This window comes from Electrophorus electricus, chromosome 14 (genome assembly GCF_041902795.1).
Source record: "Electrophorus electricus isolate QZ-2024a chromosome 14, ASM4190279v1, whole genome shotgun sequence".
Classification (NCBI taxonomy): domain Eukaryota; kingdom Metazoa; phylum Chordata; class Actinopteri; order Gymnotiformes; family Gymnotidae; genus Electrophorus; species Electrophorus electricus.
Window position 1 is genome coordinate 16,987,697 of NC_137510.1, and position 6,968 is coordinate 16,994,664.

A 6,968-nucleotide genomic window follows, 5' to 3' on the forward strand; every position below is an offset into this window, starting at 1 on the left:
TGAAAGTAAACATCTCTTCAGTAAATGAATGCTGCTTACGATGTGTTTAGTAAAGTGTTATGTTTCATTGAATGATTTTCCTTACATTGTTATTTACATATGTCTTAAAGTGTTGAATAAATGGACCTCTAAGCAGAGATCCATAGCAAACCAGTACTTCATAATTTAAATTTTGCAAGTTTAGCTAACAGCTTGCTACGCTTGAACTGATAACTGTAAAACAAAATTATGCTTTGGAAAGATTAAAAGAAGTACTTAGTACTAACACAACAGGTTAGTACTTATAATGCTCAAGATATCAAAATGTATCAGTGTACTTATACAAACCATTAGCTGGTCAGCTCATCAGCTATTAAGCTGCATATGCGTTATATACAGTTTATGAAGTTACATTTAATTATCACATTTGTCTAAGCAAGTACTAACCTGTTGTGCGGAGCACTGGATTTGAGATGAGAAAATATCTTCATGTTGCAAAAATATCTTAATGTTGACAGAGTTTACTGAAGATGTAATGACAGCACAATAATATTTATTCATAGAGTAGAGTGTCATGCTGACAGGAGATCAATGTTAGGAGATAAACTTTGCAGCTTTTAAATGTGAATTCAGCAGAGCCTTTTCTGTGTACAAGGCTCATCCTTGGAATCCCTGCTAATACTTTAGCTCACTGCATGTTCTTCTGATTAAGCCATTTTTCCATTAGTGGGCAGTTCTGCCTCATGGTTTGAGCTTTTTCCTGCTGCGTTCACAGGCTGTGAGAACATCATGTCTTCCATCTGAAGCTCCCAATATTGCCAGTACCAATTCATCAGAGTCATGCAACCAAACACAAAGTCATAATGTTAGGGGACATTTTTGTTCTTATTTTTTCATTCTCTTTTTCCCCCCAAAAGATTAAAGCTCTAGATATAATGAGATAACCTATCTTTACAAACGGGTGTAGTAGACATCCTGTTCCTGAATCACAACAAGCAATGCTAATCACCGTAGCTAAAATGATGTACCAAAGCTCAGCCTCGCTCCACTGCCTCCCTCCTTGTGCTTCTCTAGCACATCATGTCTTCCATCTGAAGCTCCTAATATTGCCAGTACCAATTCATTAGAGTCATGCAACCAAACACAAAGTCATAATGTTAAGGGACATTTTATGTCTTATTTTTTTCATCCCCTCCACCCCCCCCCCCCCAGAAAAAAAGGTTAGGGCTCTAGATATAATCAGATAACTTATCTTTACAAACGGGTGTAGTAGACATCCTGTTCTTGAATCACAACAAGCAATGCTAATCACCATAGCTAAAATGATGCACCAAAGCTCAGTCTCACTCCACTGCCTCCCTCCTTGTGCTTTTCCAGCATGTTAATTCAATTAGATGTGCTCCTTAATTATTCTAATTGATAAATTATAACTTGATTATGTCACATTACAGCCATATAAATGATAAATACTCATATATGTGACAAATATACAAACTAATAATTTAAATGACATGTAATGCTGTTTCGTGTGTATTTAGGTGAGGAGGCTGTGGTGGGAATTCTGCTCAAACAGAAGAGTTTGAAGGGTGATCATTTTTCCAGAATACTTGCAATGGCTTACTTTTTTTTTTTTTTCTGTCTTAATCACCATAGGCCTAGTCAATTAAAGATAATTTAATTTAATCTGAGCAACTAATCAGGGAATTGGGGCCTGCACAATTTAAAAAGCACACTGTAATTACTTCTAAAATGTATTATCTTACCCTTCTCTTCGCACTGGGGCACAACTGGAGAGAGACTTTCAAGGGGCCCCACACAATTAGTGCACTCCACTTGACTTAAAACACAATGGGATCCACACTCAGTTTGATCCAAACTAAAGGTCTACAGAACCCTCATTATTTTCGTCTTATTGAAATGGCCTGAAGCCCTTCAGTGTGTGTCAAGTGTCTTCTTGTTCTTTGTTGTTGAAGGCCTGGTTTATGCTCTAGAAATATTCTTATCCACCTTGTAAGAAGTCACAGGTAAGGAAGAACACTTATTGCTGTCACAGTGTATTTTTAAAAATATGGTACATGGTAAAGAGATTGCAAAAACTGGAAAAAAAAATGTTCTTATTTTGGTCAGAAGTGCCATAACCATAGAAAATAATAATTTAGTAACAAGTAAAAATAAAAATAACAATAGCAAAAGTAAAAATAACATATTGAATTAAATAGAAAATATTGCAAATTAGGAAATCCAGAATATTGATGGAATAAAATCTGTGACAGATATAAAATGAAAACCTGGTGGTCTTATGGAAGAGGCCAGGTAGGGCTAATCAGAGGTACCACTGTGAAGCAAACCAGCCCTGTGTGCCTGCTGTGGACTATATTATCTATGGCCTGCAAGATGCACTTCCACATAACCTTTCACACACAACACCTCAACTGTCTCAAATGGGTGTGGGCAACAATACTGGAAAGTTAAACAAATAAATAAGTCAGAATGTGGGCATGTGTGATTGTAAAGAAAGGGTGATAACTGGGATGTTCTCATTTTATGATATAGGAGAGAGAGTATTTGGGCACCACCCCTTGGAGACCTCATTACCTGGTAAACCTCCACCAGCAGATGCTGTTCATTGTAAAAAATTCCTCTCCAGTGGAGCATCACAGCAAAGCAGGAGAAAGAGAGGCCATGCTGGGGCAGGCAGAAGGTTTGAGCTTAGCCTGGGAGCACAGGGCTGGGATAGCACAGCTGCCACTGGCTTGGATCACCATCTTAGGGAGATTAAAGTGCTCCACACAGGCCTGACTGCCACCTACGTGCACGTTGAGATGAGTTTCTGTCAGACACCAATGGCTTCACGCTCTTAAGAGGGGAAATGCTAATAAAAAGGTGTCCAGACTATTACATACATCACATCAGGTCTGGGAAGGTCAGCTAAGTGGAATCTTCACCCTGTACCTGTGTGTCATCAGACATAAAAGAAAAACAGATAAGTGGTTTAGTGATGGCAAGGTGACCACTGCAATGAATTGGATTTCAGCTGTTCACCAGGTGGTATGGAAATTATTGAGTCAGGATGGCTGTGAATCTAGTACATTTAAATGTCCCTCAGCACTTCAAAAATTAATTAGAGCCTCAGATTAGACATTTAATTCTCCTGACTGTCCTTGTTTTAATCTGTTGCAAACTGAAAGTCAGCATTAAAATGCAATTTATGCATGAGTACAACTCAGAAGATGTCATGAATCTTCTGATATGTAATTTGACCTGTATGGCAGATTAAACCCAATGCTCTAAATCCAAAATTTACTTTGTGGCCGCCACCACTAGACTATAGGGAATGATGCAGTGGGATAGCAGACAGGAACACAGCAAGGACTGTGAATGCTGTGTGCTGCTCTGCAGACTTTATTTAGTTTAAAATTCAGATGTTGTAAATACTTTTATGATCAATTTTTAGGTATGTGCTCAGTTTAATCCGGTAGTGCCATTTTAGTTTAACTAGTGTATTAGAAATTTGTCTACAATCTATGTGATGTATGTGTCCTTTGGTTACCTTCAACCCTTTACAGTTCAGTTACTCTTTCTGACTGTTAATGTATGTGGGTTTTTTTTTAAACATCCCAATGTTTATTAAGAAGCATTTCCTTGAGTAGAAATGACATTCTCTGGTTCTTCTACAGCATGAATTCTACAATATATATTTTTTTTTTTTACACATTTACAAGCATTTTTTACACATTTAACTGCAACAGTAAAAGTATGGCTGTTGTTTTGTAAATGAAGAATACTAAACATTTAGAATATAGTTCATGAGAAAATGTAGTTGCATTTTAGTGCATTTTAGAAGCAAACCCAGTACCTAATCAGAGTACAGACTGAAAGAAATCATTTGGATAGCATGGTAAAATCACAATGTGATATATATTCATATTTTTCTCTTTATAGTGGGATTAGTCCAGTTCTGAATGTGCAAAACTGGAAGTAGTGTATACAGTGTGAAACCTTCACCTTCAACTGGTCAACATAGAGCCTTTCAGCTGCGACACTAAAATGTCCTTTGCAAGCATTAATGAGAAAGCTGAGGGTACATTTTTTACCACTTGGCTGACAAATTGAGGTGGTGGGGGAACATCCGACAAAAAACCAAGTGGCATCAAATTATTGAGCCATTTAGGATGTTGAATTTCAAAGACAAAGTAGGCATCCTGTGAGCAGAAAACAAAATAGATGTCAAAATGGTCAATGGTAAAGTGTACCAGGATTTCTGTAGGGACATTGTTAAATATTTCCACCCACTCTGTCACCTTCTCACAGAACTATCCTTGGCTATCTCCCTTCCTAGGTAGTAAAGAGCTGTTGAGAATTCTTCTGCTGTATGCTGGAGGAAATGAAGATGCTTCTGGTGAAGTGAGTCTGGGGTGGAATGCGTGGTTGAAAATACAAGCTACATATTGTTTTGCTTACAGGCTACATGATGGCCAATTGTTGGAAAGCCTTGCTTTTTTTGGCTGCTCAGAATTTTTCTTTTTCTTATCTGTTTGCTATGAAATGTATTGTTGAGTTTTTGTTTTGCTAGGTTTAAATTTACTGTCATAGGCTATGTAGATATTATTTTTGTGGTTTGAAATATATGTTCTGACTGGTGATTCTGTGTTATTTAACACTAGGAGAAAGCAGTGCACATTACTGCACGCGGTTATTAATTAGTGAGGTTGGGTGTGAAACTTTATACAGCAGAATGACAAGAACAAAGGTCCAGAGTCTTATTTCTTCAAAATTTCTTCAGTATTTTTAGGTATAGTTGCCCTGTGTCAAAAAATAAATGAAGAATAATTTAAGGAAGCTCATAACCTTATTGATAGACTAACAAAACATTTATACAATTTTGCATATTTAAATATTTCTAAGATGGCAGTCAATCCAAAAACCTGCTTCTTCTTTTTTTGAAGTACAGTTCTGATGGTCAGGTGTCTGATGCCATGCTGATCTGCTCACTCCCATTACTATCTTCCTTCAGACTGATGACTCTCTATGGCGGTGCTTTGTTTCACCACTGCAGGATCCTCCTTGCTGGACTTCATGCCACAAGCAGTGTGTATGTCTGAGCTATCATTACCAAACAAATGGGTTTTTAGTCAGGAGAACAGCAGTGTACCTAGTTTCATGCCATATATTTTCTCCCTCAGTCAAAAGTTGCTTATTTTTATTCATTTTAAAATATAGTAACTCATGTTATTTTCCACAGCATTTTGTAATTCACTAGGATACATAGATATTGGTTTAAAGGAACAGCAAAAATGCTATGCTGTGTGTGTGTGTGTGTGTGTGTGTGTGTGTGTGTGTGTGTGTGTGTGTGTGTGTGTGTGTGTGTGTGTGTGTGTGTGTGTGCCATGATTTTTCTACTCCTCCTCTAGGCTGTATGATGCGTACTTCTCCTCTCTGACTCAGACAAGCAGTTTGGCCTTGGGTGCCACTCATACACGGCGTAATCCTCAAGGATTAAGACAGAGAGAAACTCTTCACCATTTGATTGTGCAGTATTATAAATAGAATGCTTCCCTGAACATGGGCCATAAACAAATCATTCCTGTCCCCACTTCAGTAAAACAAACAAGGGTACACTCCTACTCCAGGGTCCATGAAGGGAGCATGCTTTCACTGCTGCCTGGGAACGATTACACTGGCAGATGGAGAAGGCCCTGGGTGAACAAGCTCCCAACATACTCAACAGACTCTATGCACTGTATATCTTCTGTGTAAACTCTATTTTTCAGCATGCAGCCTTGTTTTGGACTGAAATGTGCAGTTTTGTGCAGCTTTACAATTCAAAAATGGTTATGCATATTAATATTAATTAATTTTATCAGTGATTAGGTTATATGGTAGAAACATATGGAAAACACTCTTATGTTGCTTGTTTCCCCATCCCTATCCCTACTGACACCAGAAAATGCATGCAAAATGTGATTGATTTATCACAGTAAATAAACCTATTCCAGTGCATTGCAAATATCTGGAGGATACTGATTGCAAGTTAAACATGCACAATAAATACTCGAGATGATTTATAAAGAGCAGACGTATCTCAAGCCCTAGTGGAACCTTGAACATATTAACACATGTGAACGAGTTTAGAGATTAAAAGGTGCATTAAAAGATTTTGCTAGTTTTCTCAAATGTTTCCTCAAACATCATTAAAAAGACATTCTGCATGGGATTCAGCATGGCTTTTTTATTCCTTCTAATTATTATATTTCTTCCGTGAAGACAGTTATAAAAGCAATATACTTTGTTTCCTTTTAGGAAGAGCATGAGCTCCTATTTGACATGTGCCATCATGTCAAGTACCTCCCTTTGCTGAGTGAGTGGCAGCACAGGGCCTTCCCCCAGGCACACACTCTCCAGATACACAGCAGGCATCCCATAATAGATGGATTGGGATCCTGAACGAGCAATGAAACAAGTGTATTTGAAAAGAAATAGAGAATCTGCTCTGAGGACAGTCAGCTTCCTCAGATCCTGCTTATCCAGGCATCAGCACAAACTAAACACTATGTCAAGGTCAATGGAGAGAATGCTACTTAAATTAGTCATGAGCGGAGTGGTCCTTACCTGTGACTTCAAATATGCATCCAAATCATTGTGCCACGGAACTGTAAGCACTTTCTCACTCGACACCCATCAACACAAGTGCATGCACACAGAAACGTGTAGCATTCTTCGGAATTTATTGGACTGTTGCAGTTTTTCTTTTTCTGACAGTTCATGTGGAAACTTGCAGGAGCCAGTCATCATGGTGCCATGGTTAAATATTACTCTGTGCTCAGTGTACTTTGCATATAGTAATCGGGCACAACCAAACTTGCTTAGGGAGAACTAAAGAGTGTTAAAGGGAAGATTAAATTTTTCTACTTCTTAAAGGCTACATTTGGGTCATATCTGAAGTCCTTTTCATATGCTTGCATTTGGCTCTTATCAGATGACATTCTTTG

General features: G+C 38.0%; 1 long non-coding RNA gene across 1 annotated transcript; it reads right to left on the reverse strand.

Annotated features, from left to right (window-relative positions):
• Nucleotides 1-6,749, reverse strand: LOC113578074 (uncharacterized). The gene is made up of 4 exons (XR_003410702.2): nt 6,589-6,749; nt 2,883-2,931; nt 2,575-2,785; nt 1-779 (listed from the first exon to the last, which is right to left on the reverse strand). It is a non-coding gene; the product is annotated as an uncharacterized LOC113578074 (long non-coding RNA).
• Nucleotides 6,750-6,968: the final 219 nt, after the last annotated feature.